Below are 20,189 nucleotides of genomic sequence, written 5' to 3'. Positions count from 1 at the left end.
ATCCAGGTGAAGCATCTACATCAGTGCCTGGTATGTAACGGGCACTGAGTCAGGCTGCTCAGGCTCCACGCAAGCCACACAGAACCCCAGGCATTGTCAGGGACAGGCACTGTTCCTTCACTCTTTCTTTGAGCCTTGCATCAGCCCCCCTCTGGCCAGACTTCCCATTATTGGCTGTTCCCGAGCGTCTGGTGTTCTCCACTCCACACAAGGAACCACTAAACGTTGACACTCTCATCTTGTCCTCTACCAGCTGTTACTTCCCTTGCACTCATGTGCAGGCCTTCCCATTAATCCCTGTTCAGTTCCAGCCTGCCAGCTTCGTGCTGTGATTCCATTCATCCAGGGAGCTTCTGGGGGCTCCGTCTGTCACCCGGCGTGGGCCAGCGCTCTTCATGTGCTGGCTTGTGGACCAGGTGGACGTTACAGAGCCAGGAGGAAGGGCCAGAGTTTGTAGTGTTGGTAGTGTAATGTTGCTCCCACCTACCCAGAAGTCATGCCCCATTTTTGGCAACCGTGCTTCAGTGTCCCCTTAGGGCACTATCCCTCTGCCACCACACATAGTTTTGGTGGGGATGTCAATCAAGGTGCTGGAGGAGGGTACAGGGCAGGGCGGGGCCAATCAGATTCTCTATCTGCAACCTAACTGTTGAGAACGGCACAGAGGAAGCTTCCCACGCAAGAAGAAGAAAAAGAAGAAAGAAAAAAAGAAGAAGAAACAAGCTGGTTCACGTGAGAGCAGCAGCTTGAAGAGACCGTGTGCAGGTCTTATCCTGGGGATCCTAGTGCTGCCTTTCCCTGTCCCGTCAGGAGTTCTGCAGCATTGCCTTTGATTGTATTTATCAGATCGTATTCATCAGATATTTACTGCCATAAGAATGCTGTGTGACAAACTGGGACAAATCGTGTCTTCCCCAAATTATAGGTTCAAATCCTAAGCCCCAGAACCTCAGAATGTGACCATATTAGGAGACAGGGCCTTTCAAGGGTTGAGTAAGTTAAAATGAGATCATTAGAGTGGATCCTCCTCCAGCCTGAATGGTGTCCTCAGAAGAGGAAATTTGGGCACACAGAGAATCAGTCCCCATGCCCACGTCCATGGAAAAGACCATGTGGGGACACAGCCATCCGTGGTCACATACAAGCCAAGGAGAGAGGCCTCAGAAGAAGCCACACTGGCTGACACCTTGATCTTGGACTTCTATCCTCCAGAATTGTGAGAAAATACATTTCTGTTGTAGAAGCCACCCAGTCTGTGGTATTTTGTTACTGCAGCCCTAGCAGGCTAGTTGACAAGCCATCCCAAAGTTCAGTGACTTAGAACGCCAAGCATTTCTTGAGCTTGTGAATCTGTGGTTCACATAGATGGTCTTCCAATCTCTCTTAGGTTCCCTCCTGAAAGTAAAGGTGGCTGAAGGTCCACAAAACAATGGGCGGTTCTGGATGGATGCTTATATGTCTGTGGGGTCATCTGGGAGCTGAGTGAGTTCCAGGGTGACCTCAGTGGGACAAATGGGGTGACTCAATTGTATCCAACATGTCTTATCCTTCTACAAGTTAGCAGGGCACGTTCTCAAGGTAAAAACAGAGGGACAAGGGAGAGAGTGGGAAGTGGCCATGTTTTTTCAAGCCTCTGCTGGTGTCACAGCTGCTGATGTCTAGTGGTCATAGCAAGTTACAGGAGTGGGAGGAGGTACAAAGTTACATTATAAAGAGTGTGGACACAGGGAGCAGTGAAGAATCAGAGCTATTACATCCCGTGTTAAAGGCATGCCGTGAACTAGTTCAGAGCCTCCTGATAAGTTGGTATTACCCCTCAGAGTTGGATTTTGTTGTTTGGGATCAAAGAACTCTCAGTGAGGCTGAGCTAGAAGGTAGAATGAACGTGTATCTACATTCAAGTCTTGGAAGCCACCGGGAGAGAATGGTTCAGAATGGAAACCATGGTCAGTAGTGCCAAAGTCAAGTGATAGACGGATTAAGAAAGGCCCATTGCATTTATGAGCCAGTAGGTTATCTGTCACCTTAGTAAGAACTGTTGGTGTGGAGAAGTGGGGACAGAAGCCAGATCAGAGTGGGTGAAAGGTGAAGAGGGAATACTGGAAATGTAGACAATGTTTTGAAGGATCTTGGGGGGGATGTGAAGCCTGGAGGAGGATGTGGGCTTAGGAAAAGGTTTTTAAATTTGCTTTTACAGGGATGCCTGGGTGGCGCAGTTGGTTAAACGACTGCCTCCGGCTCAGGGCGTGATCCTGGAGTCCGGGGATCGAGTCCCACATCAGGCTCCCAGCTCCATGGGGAGTCTGCTTCTCCCTCTGACCTTCTCCTCGCTCATGCTCTCTCTCACTGTCTCTCTCTCTCAAATAAATAAAATAAAATCTTAAAAAAAAATTTGCTTTTACAGAGGAGGAGAAACATGAGAAGTGAGCCAGTAAGGTCCGAAGCTGAATTCTAAGCCAGTGAGTGAGGGTGAGTTAGCCCAGCCTCCACTGGGACAGGCCATTTCCTTTTGCTGGGTCCAGGGACTCCTGTCACTCCCATTGGCTTTTACCTCTTTGTGTGGGCCTCTAGCAGCTTGTCTGATGTCCCCAGAGGCATGGCCTATCCTTACCAGAGATTTCCTGTCTCCGTCGTAGGCACCATGTGAACGTTGTCCCCCCCGCCCCTCCACAGCACCCCAGGAGAAGGCCCTGGGGGTGGGATCTGGGATACTGATGGAATAGTGGTGCTCTGGAGGGGTCCTGCCACTTCCAGCTGGAGACTGCCCTCCTCATCCCTCTAGTTGGGACGGTCGTCGGTGACACCCCAGTTCCATGGAAATGCTAGTAAATTCAGAACATCAGAAAAAGAAAACTTACCTCTCACAGAACTAAATTATATCTGGGGCACACACAGCCCGTCTGGAAGGGGAAGTGGAATGATAGCCAGTTCCAGGGAAAAGAATTGTGGAAGGAAGAATAACACCCTAATTGGAGTCCCTTGAGAGAGTCCCGGGGGCCAGATCACATGGAATTAATAGGGACTTCTCCGGTTCTACCACTTACTTGCTGTGTGACCTTTCATGGGTGAATTAGCCTCTCTGTGTTTCATCCTCATGGGATTGTGAGAATTAAATACAATTCCATTTGTAAATTAGCACGATGCCTGCAGAGTAAATCCCTCGCTCTCCTTAAATTGTCTCTCGGCTCCAAATCCAACCCTCTTTACTGAGCTTTGTGGTGCTGGGGCCAGGACTTGGCTACTGCGTTTCTGTGGTGTCAGCTGCTCCAAGTTAGGCTCTCTGCATAGGGGGCAGTAGAGGGAGATGGATAGGCTGGAAGAGGATGGTCAGACTGACTTCTTCCGGCCCCCTTGCGCATTTCCTTAACCACACTTCTCTGCCTGGGATCCCATCTGTAGCTTTTTCACAGAACCAGTCTGATGGGAGAATCCATCACCAGCGGGCCAGCATTCCCCTCGCAGAGGACTGGGTTCCAGAACCAGTAGGCCTTCCTCTGGGCTGCTGAGCTTTAACCATCCCAGCGTTTTCCCTTGTTGCCCCAGCTGGGAGTGCCGGTAGCTGCTTCCAGCAGGGGCTATCTCTGTAATACCTTGGAGTTCTCTTTATCCTGGTTTCCCACTTTCTACCTCTTTAACATTCTTTATCCTAAATCCTCCACTCCCCCCCCCCACCTCGCCAACCCCTCTCCAGTCACTGATACGGCTTCTGTCTTCTGACCGGACCCTGACCGATAAACCCACTTGCAGAGACCCTCGTCGGAAGTGCTACCATGGGATCCATGCCACTGTCCTGAGTTGTTTTTTTCCTGGCACGCCCTGTTAATAGGAGTTCTCCCATCGTACAGATGGCCAACCCTGGCTGTGGCTGAGGCACTGGGACCTTGGTTAAAACATCTTTTGGGGGGTGCACCTGGGTGGTTCAGTGGGTTAAAGCCTCTGCTTTCAGTTCAGGTCATGATCTCAGGGTCCTGGGATTGAGCCCCGCATCGGGCTCTCTGCTCAGCAGGGAGCCTGCTTCCTCCTCTCTCTGCCTGCATCTCTGCCTACTTGTGATCTCTGTCTATCAAATAAATAAATAAAATCTTCAAAAAAAAATCTTTTGGGGGACCCCACCTCTAGAGAATCTGACTCACCCAGGAAGCCTGAGGTGAGAATCTGGAATCCATATATTTTTAAAAGGTTTTATTTATTTATTAGAGAGAGCAGAGTGAGAGCACAGATGAGTGGGGGGGAGGGGAGAGGCAGAGGGAGAGAGAGAAGAAGACTCCCTGCTGAGCAGGGATCCTGATGTGGGGCTCAGTCCTAGGACCCTGGGATCATGACCTAAGACCAAGGCAGGTGCTTAACTGACTGAGCCACCCAGTTGCCCCTGGAATCCATATTTTTATTTAAGATTTTATTTATTTGAGAGAGCGAGAGAGACTGTGAGCCGGGAAGGGGCAGAGGAAGAAGCAGACTCCCTGCTGAGTGAGGAGCCAGATGCGGGGCTCCATCCCAGGACCCTGGGATCATGACCTGAGCAAAAGGCAGACGCTTAACCGACTGAGCCACCCAGGTGCCCTGGAATTCTTATTTTTATTATTTTATTTTATTTTATTTTTTAAAAAGGTTTTATTCATTTATTTGTCAGAGAGAGAGGGAGAGAGAGCGCGAACACTGGCAGACAGAGGCAGAGGGAGAAGCAGGCTCCCTGCCGAGCAAGGAGCCCGATGCGGGACTCGATCCCAGAACACTGGGATCATGACCTGAGCCGAAGGCAGCTGCTTAACCAACTGAGCCACCCAGGCGTCCCTGGAATTCTTATTTTTAATAATTGCTCCTGGTTTAGGAAATCACTTTTCTGTAGTCAGGACCAGTTTTTTCCATCTTTGTTCCCAGGACCTTGGCCCTTTGCAGGCCTCCACTCAAGCTTGTTGAATGAGTGGACAGATGTTGTGTTTGTGGTATTTTGTAGCCATCTCCTCTCCACATGATCAAGGACCAAGGTGAATTGTAAATTATTTTGTTTTTCCTTTAGGTGGAAAAATGTGTAATGGTGACCAGTAGAAGAGAAAGTACACTCAGTCCGGGTTGCTTCCCAGGTAAGATCACGGACAGAAGATCCAAGCCTATAGTGTATTAAAAATAAAGGTAGCAGATATTTTGAGAAGGTATCCTATAAAATAATGAGTCATGTTTTCAGGAAGTACTGAGGTCATCTCTTTAGACGGTAGGCTAGGCTGAACTTCTTCTTAGTTAGCTGATGTGAATAATTTGTGAAGTTTTAAATAATTCTGGTGCAAAAGGTCTTCTCTTTCCTCTTTTTTTCCCCAGAGTTTTATTTCACCTGAGGTAGTGGATCAAATGAAAGTAGATTACAAGTCCCTTCATCAGTAAAAACTAATTTGGAGACAGCGCTGGAAAGCTCATTAATGGCGTGGGGGCTGGGAAGGTGAGGATGGACTTTGCCTAGTTAACTTCTCATAGAAGGGAGGAAAGCCATGAGGGGTTAAGCATTAACCAATATATAATACTTATCCCCAGGTAAAATAGATAATATTATCCATCATTTGTTCTAACTATATTAAACTGTATCTGTAGGAAAAATGACTGTTCGGTGCTGGGTCAGTGTTACCATTCTCTAGAGGGGTGGTTCTTGCAGATAGAACCCCCTGCCTTTCAGGCTGCTCTGAAGCTTGGTCCGTCCTGCAGTGCAGAGCCCCAGGAATAATTATGCTAATTATAGGTCCCTAGATAGTGTGGAGGCAGAAATTCTCAGGAGCTAGAAAGTCTCTCTTTAGCAACCTTGATGGGAGTAAAGACACATGTGAAAGCACATTCATTGCCCTGTCTGTTGGGCCATTGACCCAAATGGGAGGAATCAGTTTCTTATTGTAGTGCGTACATCTAGGAGTTCAGAGGTTGACACTGTGCATTAACTGTGAGTCCCTTGGCTGGCCCGTTTCTCAAATATTTTTTTCTTTGCTGTCAGGGAAGAACCTTGACAGGGAATTCGATTTCTAAAATACAGTCCTTTGCAGATAAACTCGGCTCATCGAAGTCTCCTTATAAAACCTTGTTTGCCCTACATCAGGAGGGAGGCCTCTCGGCCATTGGGAGGGAACAGCTGGAAAGCTACAGTAAGTGGAGGAGGTTTAGGACTGTGGGAGTGGGGTTGCTGCCTGAGGGGCACCACTGGAGTTGGGGAAGGCGCATTCTTCTGAATGGAGGTAATTCTATGTGGCGAACCAAGTCCATGTGTGGGAGGGTCCCTTGGCCTTTCCGACCTGGCTGCTTGTCTAAAGAGAAAGCTCAGGGCAAAGCCCGTGAAGAGGAGGCCATGGCTCTAGACTTGTCTCAGCATGCAGATTGCCTACGTTTGATAAAGTGAACATGCCCACATGTGTCTGCCTTTCCGAGAGACGCACGTTGGAGGGCGGTGGAAAACAGTGCGGTCGCAGAAGCTGGTGAGCTGAGCATTGCCGAGTATTTACTTAGAACAAAGAAAGCAATGATGTCCGATGCAAACAAAGCCAAACCAGAGAAGTGAACAGTGTGATGCTATGGCAGCAGGGGTTCCCAAGTCATGCCTGCGTGAGGTGGCCTCCCTGCCTGGCTTGGGAGTGACAGCCCACGGGTCCCTCCCACTGGACCTCGGCAACGTCCCAGCTCTGCCCTGGCCGTCCCTACATGCCATGTTCATTTCCACCAGCTCCCACAATCCGGGGACCAAACTGCAGGAGGAGTTGCCGTGGTACTTTAGAAGGAACACAGATCAGTTTAAGAAAAGCACATTACCTGGGAGTCGTGAGCGATAAGAAAATAATAAGGTTATACTTGTAATTGGGCATCTTGACTAGCAGATGCTGGTGAAGAAAACTCCCAGTCTCTCCTTAACCATGCCCTCCGTCCGCCATGCTGCCATCTAAGTCCATTCACACCCACAGAGGAGGAGGACCTGGGAGTTTGGTGGGGAGGGAGGTCCGAGAAAAGAAGAGGATGGAGGGAAGAGAAATCTCCCATTCTGAAGTCGGGCTGCATCGAGGAACTGACAGAGCTATGGAAATGACATTTTTAAGAATGGGGTGGGGTGGGGAGACTCCTTCAAGCATCTCTGTAGATGCCAGATATGGACACGTGAGAGCCACACGGGGGAAGGAGGATGGCAGATCCACAAGGTGGCTGCCACTGGTGGTCTGCTGCATGAGGTCATGGTGGGTCGGGGCACCCCACTGCTGACCCCCGAGAGAAAGGACCCGGGAATGAAGTCCTGCTGCCACAAGCATGATGTTCATGAGCCCCTGACACTCGTACTTTAAATACTCATGGCCTAGACTTTTGTATGACCGAAAGAGACCAGGGCAGAGCATATTACTGAGATTATATGCAGGACACAGTGGGTGGCTTGTGACCATCCCCCACCCCACCCCACCTCAGTCCTAGCTGGGGCTCAGGTGGTTCAGTAGTCTCTGTAAAAGAAAACTGAGCGCCACGATCAATAGCAAGGTCAGAGTTCCCGTGAGGCCAGGTTCAGTTGCTTGATACCAGCTTGGGGTTTGGTTTGTGTAGGGGCCCAGGCACCTGAATCCTGCTTGTAGGGTCTGGGCATATCCTGACACAGAGCAGACGGTTACCAAGCATCTGTGTGGTGGACACCTCCTTCCTGGACTTCCCTAGATGGCCTTTTCTGTCCACAGAAGTGGCTCTTTGCAACCATGTTCCCTCCCATTGATCCTCACCCTCTACCAGCAATAGCTGATAGGTGCAGGGGTGGACATGTGACCTGAGCTAGCCCAGTCAGCTTCTTTCTCTGGGAGTTTGGAATTTTCTATGGATAGAGGTCAAAGGGCACACTCAATTCAGGGTAATGCTCTAAAGCAGCACTTCTCACACTTGCACATCAGTGAACCAGGATCTTGTGCAAGTGCAGATTCTGGCTAGATAGGTCTGGGGCAGGGCCCGAGCTTCTGTATTTTTAGCAAGTACCGGATGTTGCCTATGCTGATGGTTCTTAGACCAGTTGTGAGAAGCAAGGACCTATATAGCATACTCTTTTTTTGTAACAGAAATTTCTTGATCATGTACCCCAGTGGGTAATTGCACAAATACCATACTGTTACGTGTATCATAAAGCAGACAAAAATAGGAAAAAATTAAAGTGAGATGATACTAAATAGGAACAGGAATTTGGATATTTTCTTCCTTAATCTCAAGGGATAGGCTTGTCACTCCCAAGGGTGTGCACATACCACCATTTTGGGGGCCACTGCTCCAGAGGGAAGGTATGCACACCCACTGCTGGAAGCCCCCAAATCATCCTGGTCCCTGTCCTTGCCGAGGACTGGATACCCAAAACTTCTGTCAACTCCCTGATATCCCAGCAGTTTTCCAGTGACTTCTCTCATGTGTTTCTGTTACCTACAGCCAGAGGAGCTGCGGTGAACTCAGTGTTTATGTTCCTTCCCACCCCTAAGCCCCTCCCCACCCAAATTCAAATGATGAAACACTAATCCCCACAGCATTGGGAGATCAGGGTCAAGTCTAAGAGGAGAGGCGAGACACTTGAGAAATGGAATCGGGGAGCAAGTGGGCTATGGTGCATGACGTTGGTCAAGGCCAGTGGTTTAGGGTCGGGGCCCTTGACAATGTGGGAAGTCTGAGGCCTCTATACATGCTTTGTGCTGTTCACAGAAGAAGAAGCCACAGCAGCAGCCAGCAAGGGAATTTGCCTCTGTTCTACAGGACACTGATTAGTGATGATCCTAGTGCCAGCCCACCTCTTTTAAGCCCTCATAGTCAGGGAGGAGATATGGGAAGACCCACACTCAAATAGAATCTTCTGGAAGGGTGCCTGGTAGGAAGGTATATCAATTTGGCACTAATTCCATAGAAGGTGCGCGCGCCCGCACACACACGCACGCACACACACACACACAGTTCTGGAAAGCTAATGCTTCCTAGCATCCCATTTCCTTGACTTAACACATGATGGGGACTTGTCTTCCTGGGAGAGGACCCTAACCTGCAGGTCAAGTAAATCTGTGCTCCCATTGGATATTGTAACTGTGACTATTCCCAGGGCCCTCCCCAGACCTGTCCTACCCTCAACCTTTAAGAGTTGAGGACTGTGAGTCTGCATCTTGATTCATCTGGATGGTAATATTGGTATTCTAGCATCCCACATGATTTTGGAGACCAAGGAACTAGCCAGGGATTCTCAACATGGGCTGCCCAGTGAGATTACCAAGAGAGCTAAAAACAAACAACATGAAACACCGCCACCAACAAAAACTGGTGCCTGGCCCTCATACCGGACCAATAAATGCGAATCTTTCTGTGTGGGGCTCAGGGCTTTTGTTTGGAACCTTCCTAGGGGATTCTGCTGGGCAGCCTGTCTGGAGAACCACTGTTCTCCGGCAGTAGTTTCCTAGCTTCCCTTCTGGTGTGAGTCGCCTGGGGCGCTTGTCAAGCGTACAGCTTTCTAGGCCCTTCCCCTAGAGATTCTGATACCTGTGTGTCAGGTCTCAGCCCAGGAACTTGTCTAACAAGTAAATGGCTTGACCTTACCTACCAGAGTGGGATCCACATAATCCTTTTTGTTCTCCATATGGGAAGGCGTCTCTTCATTCTAGTCTTTCCCTTCTCCCTGTTTCCAACTCTGGACAACAACCCTCAGGTGGAAGAAGCAGCCAGTTTTGGACACATGTTTTGGAGTCTGGGTACCAGATTCCTCACTGAGTTCTGAGTACCCAGTCTTCACAGAAGTCTTTCTTCCTGTAGCTTTCTCTTCGACTCTTGTCTGTGGTGGCCCTCTTCTGCATTTGTCTCCCACACCAAGGCTGCATTCCCTGGAGCTGTGGGGGCAGGTGCTCCTGACCTGGAGACCTCCCAGGTGTGGAGTTTCAGGAGGCAAGGTGACATGCAGGAACTCCTACCCCATACTGGGGGGATCCCCCAGAATGCTCTTTGTCTAGCCCTCCTGGTTTGTACACTTTGTCTGTTCTTCTTGAGGCCATCAGGTGAAGGCTCTGGGCTGAACACATTCTCAGTAACCAGAGCATCTGAGAGACTGCTGATGTTTCTTCGGACCAGAGACCCTGTTGAGGTTCCTTTTGCCATCATGTGCATTATCTCTTGACTTCATCTCAGTTGAGATTTTCAGTATATGGGATACATCAAGGGCTGCTCCGCTGTCCCAAATGGGCAAAAGACACAAACAGTCAAATTATACAAGACAAAGCAGAAGTAACCAATAAACAGCCAATAATAATAATGTTGAATACAAATAAAATTATAATAAATTGTCAAGTTTTTCCTTGGTCTGGCGAAGATGGAAGAGTAGTAACCGTCGTTAATATTGACGAGGTTGTTGTGGGGCAGGCATTCACTTAGTGGGGACTGTGAGTTGGTCCAGCAGCTTTAGGAGACAATCTGGCAGTAGCTTTCCAAATTTAAAATAGACCTATCATTGAGAAAAGGATTCCAGTTCTAGTAATTTACTTTGTAGAGCTAGGCACAAACGTATAAGGTATCTTCATGTGGGACCTTAGTCAATATCTATGCGTACCTGTATCCGTGTGTGCGTCTGTTCTGTCTGGATGTAGAAGTGGATACGGATACTGCAGCACTTTAGTGAAACACTGGGAAGCAGCCTAGGTGTCCAGCAGTAGGGGAGCAGTGAAATCCTCTGGTCCATCCAGATGCTCTGCAGCTGTTCATGGGAAGGAGGTGCAGTCCATGCGCACTGCTGAGGGAAGACCACTGTACCGCTAACTAAAGAAAGCAAGGCTTATATTCTGTAGCATGAGGAACACCCGGCTTGCTTCTAACTTAGCCTCTGTTCTGAGGTTACAAGAAATGCTCTTGTAACAGGGAAAAATGAGGGAAAGAGGGAAAAATGAGGGAAAGAGGGAAAAATGAAGGCTTGACTTTCATTCCCATCACTTTGGAGCTGTATAATTTTGGACAAGTAACACAACTTCTTTGAACCTCGGTTTCTTTATATCTAAAGTGGAAGTCGGAAGAGCCACTGCATAGAATTCTCAGGCGATTTAAAGGAGCTAGGATGGGGACATCTGGGTAGCTCAGTCATTAAGCCTCTGCCTTCGGCTCAGGTCGTGATCCCAGGGTCCTGGGATTGAGCCCCCCATCTGGCTCCCTGCTCAATAGGAGTCTGCAGCTCCCTCTCCCACTCCCTCTGCTTCTGTCCCCTTTCTCACTGTGTGTGTGTCTCTCTCTGTCAAATAAATAAATAAATAAATAAATAATCTTAAAAATAAAAGAGCTAGTATGTTAGGGGTGCCTGGGTAGCTCCGTCAGTTAAGCGTTTGATTCTTGATCTCAGCTCTGGTCTTGAGCTCAGGGTCGTGGGTTCGAGCCCTGCATTGGGCTCTAAGTTGGGTATGTGCCTATGTGTTAAGAAAAAAAAGAAAAAAAAAAGAGCTAGTGCGTTAAAACTCACTATGTGTTAGTTCCCATTTCCCAAAAGGTAAAAAATAAGGTGACATAAATGAAGGTCTGTATATAACATGAGACCAGATCAATTTTTAATCAATCTTCATTTTCTCCTGTAAACTCTAACTTATCTAGAATTGGCCTTTTTTTCTTGGATTCCAGGTTCCAGGGAAGCCACAGCTCAGGGGAGGGAGAATGAGAAGCTGGGGAGTATTATATGCATTTGTTCTAAAATCCACGTAGCTCACCTTAGCCTAATTCAGTCCTTACTCATTTCTCTCTCATTCTGAGTTCTCGCTTGATGCCCTTAAGACAGATTTAGCTAAAGCTGTATTTCAAAGCCAACAAATGCTAACTCGAGTTTGGAAGGTAACAAAAATGGGTGAAGTGGGCAGAGGATTCAGTATTAAGAAGCAGGAATGGTCTTGATTTCTACAAAGAAATCTGCTCATGCCCTGCTTCCCAACTACCAAGTAGGCCCATTTCTGAGCCCGATACGACCTGAGACACTGAGTTTGCAACCTTGATGTTAGCTCCTTCACAGAGAGTCCTTGAGAAAAATGCGAGGAGAGGGGAGGCCTGTCAGGGCCCATTCAGAAAAGAGATGGCCCATTCAAATGGGTACAGTTTGAGATTTTTTAAAAGAAAGAAACAGATTGCAAAAGTACGGGAAGTATGGGTGGGGTGTGGGGAGCCTCAAAAGGAGTGCAGACCAGGGGGCTGGCAGGGGTGGGGCTGTCACCGTCCACAGCCTGCAGGGACCAGAGGAGGGAGAGCTGCACAAGGCAAGGCTCTTTGAGAGGTACCTTCCACTGAGGGACAGAGCAGCCCAAGCTTCTCTCGCAGAGAGGGAGCTGGAGGAAAACATGTCCTGCCCTCCTGTTCCTGGCGCTGCCCCCTGACCAGAGCCATGCGGGAGCTGGAGGACATGGAAGCTCATGGATACAGTGCCAACAGCTCATCCTCTGGGGGAGAGAGGAGGGGTGTGGTGAGGGGTGATCTGGAGGGACAAATGGGGACATCTGGCATTGGCAGTGGAAGCAGCAGACGCTGGAGGATTTCTAAGGCTTCTTTGGGTCAGGCTTCCGTTGGGTGCGGTCCAAAACTCACCGAGTTGCCTTCTACACTGTCAGGTCACTAGCCCACCGGCACTTTGACTAAGGAGGAAGAGAGCCCGGAGGAACACATTGTGGGGCACAGCCCAGAGCACTGCTGCCGGGGAACTTGGCTGGGGTGGGCGGCCCTGGAGGGAGGGGGCATCCTCTGCTTAAGGGACAGAGAACTGGGAGTGCAGGAGGCTTGCTGGCAGCTCCACACAGACAGGGATCTGACTTGGCCTTGTTGCTTGGTGTGTCCCGAGCACTTCCAGCGGTGCCTGGCGCACACAGGCTCCATCAGGACCTGCGGCGTGAATGAGCTACGTGGGCGAAGTGTAGCCGTCTGCTTGCGTTCTCAGGCTGGAAGCATCCGGCTGTCTCCTCAGCACCCAGGCCCCCCAGGACTGTTGAGACGTCCTGCTCTTTTTAGGAACGGCTCTTAGAGGAACCCCCACATCAGAAGGGTCTGAGTGGGGGAACCACATCCCAGGATCATTCTGGCTCAGAGAACTAAACCGAAAGCCTCTTCCCCAGCTGCCTCCTTCCCACCAGCTGGAAATAACTCTGGGAACAAGTGGCTTGTGTTTCTGCATATTTCTCACTTGGCAAATCAACAAGCAGTTGGATTAGAGGATTAGGCTCTAAATGAATGGCTAATAGCTTCCGTGAGGACATGACGCAGGTGGCAGGGAACATGCTGGACTGGAGGCTGTCCGGAGGCAGGTCCTCGGCCTTGGTCCTGGAGAAGCCCCGAGAAGGGGGAAGAGGTCGATCTCTTCCTCCTCTTCTTTAAGACCCAACTTGGCTGATACCGTCACTGCTGTCCTGTCCTGTGGATTGGTAAGTCAGAACAAAGGGCCAGAGGCTTGTTCTCACTCAGTCAGCTAATACCTGTTGACCACCGACCGTGTGCCAGGCACTGAGGACGTGGCGCTGACACCGGTTCTGGGAGACTCTCTGAAGCACATGGGGTTTGTTACAGTGCAGCGTCCGGGGCCACATGCCTAGATACTCTGACAGAGGAGATCTGGAGTGGGGCCCAGGAATCGGTATTTTCAAAAACAAGCATCCTTGCTCAGTTGGTTAAGTGTCTGTGTTCGGCTCAGGTCATGATCCAGGGTCCTGGGATTGAGCCCTGCTTCGGGCTCCCTGCTCAGTGCAGAGCCTGCTTCTCTCTCTCCCTCTCCCTCCCTCTCTCTCTCTCTCCCTCTCCCTCCTTCCCTCCCCTTCCCCACCACTTGTGATTTCTCTCTCAAAGAAATAAAATTTTTAAATTTAATTTAAAAAATAAAACAATAAAATCTTTAAAAAAATTTTTAAATTTAATTTAAACAAAACAAAAAAACCAGGCATTCAAAGCAGGTCTTGTGCATTTGGTCCCAGCCGTATCTTGAGAACCAGCTGGTCTACCGGGAATCTCACGTTGAGAAAAGTTCCCCATCAGATGACTGGCACCCCACTTTTCCAGACTAGAACGCTGCCCCAGCTTAGGGACGTTAGGTTCTCAAGGAGTCAGAAAAGAGAAAAATCTCACTTTGTCAGAATTATTCTTGAAATCACTTAAGAAAGTGCCATGTTGGAGGCTGTTGTATGATCTTTTAAAAAGACCAGCCCAGACAGTTTTCCGCCTCTATGGGGAGACATCTCTGTTTCTTCAGTGGGCATCAAGTGAATGGCTGGCTTAAGGATTCTGCTGTTTAAAATGTACAAATCTTTCAATACTGCATACAGTGAGATCCTCTTTATCAGAAGCACACAAGGGATAGCAGATTCAAGGCCCCATTTCGGTCCTGCTCTGGGGTGTGCACTTCCTGAATGGGGAGGCAGGAAAGATCGCTTATACTGTTTAAGGTTACTGGTTCTTATTCTTAACTTTTTAAAAATCCAAGGCGTTAGATTTTCAGAAATTAAATGTGTGTGTGATACTACACCATTGCACTAGGCAGACCACAAGAGGTGCCTGCCACTTGCATTTCCCCATTTCGAGAAAGCTCAGAGCACTTCCAAGCCAATCACTACCTTTGGAGGAATTCTTCATGATTAGGCCCATATGCTTTGCACCATATGACCCCCAGGTTATTGTGCCCAGGTCATACCCTCCACAACCTTTAGGGGTGCTATCCACATAGACCATAGTGTGAATGGCACCCTGGAGTTGTGCAGTACACAACCTGTACAACCTGATGCAGTGGTCCTAGTTGTACCCAAAGGCAGTTGGGCAACTCCGAGAATCTGCTTCAGACCTTTGATTGGATGGGTGGGGAGTACACCTATTTTATTGTTTTCAAATAATGCATCAGTGAAAAGCCAGACAAATGAAACACCCAAGAGAATATGAGTATCCGTATTTCCAATTACACTGAACATGCATTCTTCACCCACATGAGTGCCAATTTGTATTATTCCGAGTTCCACTGAAATTGGCCCAAGCCCCTGGGGTGCTTCTTTCCTAGTTCCACTTGTTACCCTGGGATAATTGGTTTAAAACTGATTACTGGGTCACTAATTATGGGGCCTATTGACAGTGTATTTCAGCTTAGGGAAGCAATTAAAAAGTTCACCCTAATTAATCAGGGGTAATTAACAGGTCTTAAATTTTGTCAAGAGATTAATTATCAAGAAATCCAGAACAAATCAATGTACATTCCAGTAGGATGAGAGAGGACTCAGTCACTGGAGCTGAGGGGTTACTTGGGCCATTTATTCCTTCATTTATTCATTCAGACACAGATGTTTACTGAGCACCTACATGGTGCCGAACGTGGGGCCTGGGGACTCCAGTAGCTTTGCCAATGTAGCTTCCCGTTGGATAGTGTGCTCAGGCTTGCGACCAGGCACTTCTCTGGATGGTTGCAGAGAGCCTCTCTGAAGGCATGATACTAGTCGTATTCCCAGGTAATTGTGCCGCACGCTCATTATGTGCTACATGCAGCAGGAAGAGCTCACGTGTTCTGTTTCATTAAGTGTTTATAGTGACCCTGTGGAGTAAATACTACTGGGTATCTGACAGGTAAGGAGACTGAGCCCCGGGTAGGTCGGGAAACTTGCCCAGCAACAACCAGGACAACACTTTGGTGCACCTCTCCCTGTGTCAGTGTTCTGGGAAAGGAGCAGGTGAATGAGGTCTGCCTTCCAAGGGTGGCTGCTAGGAAGGTGGCATAAGGGAGTGAGGTGCCAGGGCTCCGCAGCCAGACTGCCCGGGTCAGAATCTGGCTAGCCATAGGAGCGTGGGTAAATTTCACCCCACTTCTCTGTGACTCCCTTCTCCTCCTCTGTAAAATGGGTGTGTAATAGTACCTACCTCACCACAGTATTTTAAGATGATGAATGTAAAACGTTTTAAATATTTCCTGACACTGGGTAGGTGCTCAGTGTTAGCTGTTGATATTATTACTACCTCTATGGGGCGCCTGGGTGGCTCAGTTGATTAAGTGCTGGACTCCTGATCTCAGTTCAGGTCTTGATCTCAGGGTGGTGAGTTCAAGCCCCCCGCAAAGAAAACCATATATCATTTCTACCTTCTTATGGAACCAGGAGTATATTGCCTTCGCTGTTACTCTACTGGCTTGTATTTATTCTATTACGGGGTTTCAGGAATGAATTTCTCTTCCATTTTGGAGTGTGCTGTGGACAGAATTGTGTCTCTTCTCCTCAAGTTTGTATGTTGAAGCCCTACCTCCCAAAGTGATGGTGTTTGGAGGTGGGGTCTTTGAGAGAGTATTAGGGTTAGATGAGGTCAGGAAGATGGGGGCCTCATGGTGGGATTAGAGCCCTTACAAGAAGAGAAGGAAGTAAAGAGAGCTTGCATTCCCCCTGCCCCAATACCTTCACTGCCCCCCTCCCCCATAGGGGGATACAGTGAGGCAGTGAATGCCTCATTGTATCTGGTCTGCAAGCCAGGAAGGGAGCTCCCACCAGAACCCCAGCGACGTGTGCACCCTGGTCTTCGACTTCTGCCTCCAGAACTGTGAGAAATGTCTTTTCCTTAAAGCCATCCCTGTCTGTGGTATTTTGTTATGGTAGTACAACCTGACTAATATAGCGTTTACTGATTTTCTAGAAATGATTGACTGGGGCCTCTTGTGGGGGTTAAGTGCTGTGTAGCGAGTATCAGTCCTGTGTCTCTGATACAGAAACGCTCCATTGCCTGTAAGTCAACATTGCTAGCAAGGAGGATGGCAGCTCTGGAGAGGGGGCGGGGTCCCATGACAAATCCGACAGTTGCATCTTTTCTAGGATCTGCATCTGATTTTTTCATAAATAAAGTTAGGGATGGAGGCATCAGGCCATGCCCCATGCAATGGTGATGTCCAGGGACCTGTACGGGTGAGAAATTGATGCCCAGACGGTCGTGGTGAGGAAATGTGGGCTGCAGACAGAGCTCAGCTGTCACCCTGCGCTCGCCTCAGTCACTAGTCTGAGATGACAAAAATAAGAATGCATTTCCTTTAACGTGTAACTGATAGCCACAAGAAGTGCGTTTGGTGCGGTGGTCAGGAGTGTGGGAGCTGGAGTCAGAGGGCCTGGGTTCAAATCTTGTCCCTGCCGCTAAGTAGCCAGCCTTCAGGCAGATCGCGTAACCTCCCTGATTGGGCTATTAGATGGGGATCGCAGAAGGTTGTCATGGGGATTCAGTGACTTCAAGTATGTGAAGTGACTAACTTAGTGCCTACACGCAGCGAGCACCCCCAAATGGTCAAACATAACAACTCCACACACCACTTGCCAGAATAAGGAGAACGTTCTGTTTGTTCCTGGAGTTGCTTTCCCAACCCATTCCCGAGGGCCCTTAGGATCCTCTTCCTGCTGCTCTCTGCCTTCTGCATCAGGGAACAGAAGAAATGCTTAGGAACAGAGAAGGTCAGTAAACATGGACTGACCTTGAATTCTGTAGATCTGAACCTTTGGTGCTGTAAGGGAACAATCCCCCAGCTTCTCCTTCCTCTCTGCGCAGGTGCTTTGTATGAATATGGCTATTACATTGAATAAGGCATTGTTACAGTGTTGAGGTTTGGTGGGAGACAAAGCTCCTCCCTTTCTGTAGGAGCAGGGGGTCTAGTTTTAAGGCTTTTCCGGTGCTGCTTGCTCAGGAAAGAGGTGTGTGTTGCAGACCAGAACGTGAAACTTGAGAAAGAGCTGGGAGCGCCGCTCAGGGCTGGGCTCAGGCTCTCTGGTTAGGCACAGTGAGAATGTCTAGCAGGGAGCTCCTGGGGGAGGACATGGGACCTACCAAAAGGAGAGTCCAAGTTACACCAGCCCTTGGGGGCTGGGGCATGGTGTCAAGACAGCATGTGGGATGGGAAAAGGCTTTAGAGTTCTGGAATCAAGGTCAGTGTGGCAGGATGATAAAATCTGCTTGGTTAGCTATGGTGTTTTTCTTTTCATTTTTCTCTGTGTTTCCTTCTCTATTGTTCTCTCTTAGCATTTAACTATGTGAATGTCCCAGCTAGTTTAGCTCTGCGACAGGATAGGGTGGGAGTATTGGGTTGGAGCAAAGCTTTAAAGGGAAGCCCGTTTCTTTTGATAGATTTATTAATTCATGCTTTCATCCATCCATCCGTCCGTCCGTCTGTCCATCCATCCATCCATCCGTACCTCCAAGAAATATTTATTCAGCACCTGCTGTGTGCCAGGCACTGTTCTATGCATTGGAGACACAGTAATGAATGAGACGGAGCATTGCCCTCGAGAAGCTTACCCCCTAGTGACTAAAGCTAAATACCAAACAAAGGAAAGCATAGAGTGGACCGGTTGCTGATGAGAGCTTTGGACAGCATAAATCAGGGGAGGTGAAAGGGGAGTGCCGGGAGGTGAGCAGTTTCGAAGGGAATCTGGGAAGATAAACCAGGGCTGCAGGTCCCAGCCTCCTGTCCTTCTGAAGAGGCTTTTAAAGAGAACGTGAGACCTCAGATCCTCCCAGGGCATTGCACTGTAGCAGACGAGGCAACTCCGGGCAGCAGCTGCGCACGCATGGAGTCGCTGAGAAGGTGCGCATGTCCTTGAAGAGGGAGACGGTGGTTTTTGCCCGAGTAGCATCAGCTGTCCTTGTTCCTGCGACCGCATCCTGCATTTTCCCTGGGGAAGCCGCCCTTCCCCCTTTCTCAAGTGTCTTGGTTTAGGGGCTGATCTCCTTCAGATTACCTGGTGACCATGTGACCCAGGTCTGGCCAATCAGTTTGCTTTTCCTGATCCTGTTGATTGGTTCAGACATAAAAACCCGTGTGGGGTGCTGTGAGAGCCATGCCTGGACTTTTCCTGGTGCCACTGGGGCGGAGACACCCTCTCTTGGGACAGTGGAATGAGATAGAATGTAATTCAAAAGTCGACCACCGGGGCGCCTGGGTGGCTCAGTCGGTTAAGAGAGCATCTGCCTTTGGCTCAGGTCATGATTCCGGGGTCGTGGAATTGAGCCCTGCCTCGAGACTCCCCTGGAACCGGCCTCAAGCCCCACGTCCGGCTCCCTCTCACCTTGCCCTGCCTGTGTGCTCACTCTCTCAAATAAATAAAATCTTAAAATAAATAAATAAAAGTTTTTGCCATCCGGGAAGAGTCTACCTGAGCATGGATTCAACACAGAAGAGACCTGAGAAGCAGAGAAATTACTTAGGACTCAGCAGAGCCTAACCCACCAACCCCTAGATTATCAGCTTTGTGAACAAAGCATTTCTTCAAAAAAAACCCAAAACCTTTAGTCATTTTGATTTGGGACTCCACCACATATAACCCAAGAATCCTGATGAACATGGTGCTCAGTGACTGTTTATTGAATGGATAAAAACATCAGAACTTTCTGGAAGGAAATTTAAGAAATCTGAATCCCATTCACTTTGTTTCTACCTTTTTACATCAAGAAATTCAATGTGACACTCAAAGTGACACGTACTGGCTGGGTTTTTTTTGTTTTTGTTTTTTAACATTTTTATTTATTTATCTGAGAGAGAGAGAGCTCGCCCAGGCATACAAGCAGGGGGAGGGGCCAGACTCCCTGCACGCAGGGAGCCTGAGCTGGGGATCTGTCCTAGGACCCGGGGATTATGACCTTAGCAAAAGGCAGCTGCTTAACTGACCGAGCCTCCAGGCATCCCTGTACTGGCTCTTCTTACCTTTGCAGCTTTAAAAAAGAATTTGATGTACGTGTATAGTCATCAAGTATGGGAAGTAAGGCATGCCTTCGAAGTATGTTTAGATACTGATTTTAGCATGTTTCAAAGGAAATAACGTGTTCACTCTAGAGAATACAGAAAAGCACAAAGAAGAAAATAAAAATTATGTGGCTATTCATACGTGAATAACTTGGCATACTAGTTGTTTTCCCTTGCATCTCTTGTAATACGTGTTTATTTTTGTTAAAAATGTATTTTGACTATTTCCCCATGCCAACAATTATTCTCCACTAACAACATATTTGACCGCAATCTGGAAAGAATTTAGAGTTACAGAAAAGTACAAAGAACAACATAATAGACACCTACACTCCCACCGTGTACAATTAACAACTGTTAATATTTTGTTACATTTGCTCTCACCTTTTTTAAAGAAAAAAACATTACGTATGTAGCGAACTTCTCCCAACAGTGTAGCCCTTACTTATTCTTCACCATGTTGAAAAGCACTATGAAGAATATCATTATTGAACTATAACTTCATATACATCCATCA

Source organism: Neovison vison, chromosome 14, assembly GCF_020171115.1.
Source record: "Neovison vison isolate M4711 chromosome 14, ASM_NN_V1, whole genome shotgun sequence".
NCBI lineage: Eukaryota > Metazoa > Chordata > Mammalia > Carnivora > Mustelidae > Neogale > Neogale vison.
The sequence above is the reverse complement of the archived record's forward strand: the minus strand, read 5'-3'. Positions refer to the sequence as shown.